This window comes from Egretta garzetta, unplaced genomic scaffold (assembly GCF_000687185.1).
Source record: "Egretta garzetta isolate BGI_Z169 unplaced genomic scaffold, ASM68718v1 scaffold581, whole genome shotgun sequence".
Taxonomy (NCBI): Eukaryota; Metazoa; Chordata; class Aves; order Pelecaniformes; family Ardeidae; genus Egretta; species Egretta garzetta.
In genome coordinates this window covers 471,539-471,891 of record NW_009258623.1, presented here as the reverse complement: position 1 = coordinate 471,891, position 353 = coordinate 471,539, and the positions used below count along the sequence as shown (strand labels likewise).

The 353-nt window shown below is 70.3% G+C and overlaps 1 protein-coding gene across 1 annotated transcript in view; it reads right to left on the bottom strand.

Annotated features, from left to right (window-relative positions):
• KRT18 (keratin 18) overlaps positions 1–353 on the bottom strand; it is a gene marked incomplete at its 5' end in the record, with an annotated part of 13,454 nt that overhangs the window by 7,401 nt on the left and 5,700 nt on the right. The window lies entirely within an intron of this gene.

The window sequence follows — 353 nt, the reverse complement described above, 5'->3', positions numbered from 1 at the left end:
CGGCCACTCGCCCGGCCCCCCCGGGCAATGCCCCAGCCCCCCTGTGCAATGCACCAGCACCCCGGGCAATGCACCATCACCCCCTGTGCAATGCACCAGCACCCCCGGGCAATGCACCAGCACCCCTGTGCAATGCACCAGCACCCCCTGTGCAAGCCCCCAGCCCCCCGGGCAATGCACCAGCACCCCCGGGCAATGCACCGGCACCCCTGTGCAATGCACCGGCATCCCCGGGAGATGCACCAGCACCCCCTGCTTGCCCACCGGTTTTGCAGGCTGAGCTGGGCACGGCCGGGGGCCACCACTGTGGGTCACTTGCCCCTGGGTCACAGCTGTGGGGCAGTGCTGTGGGT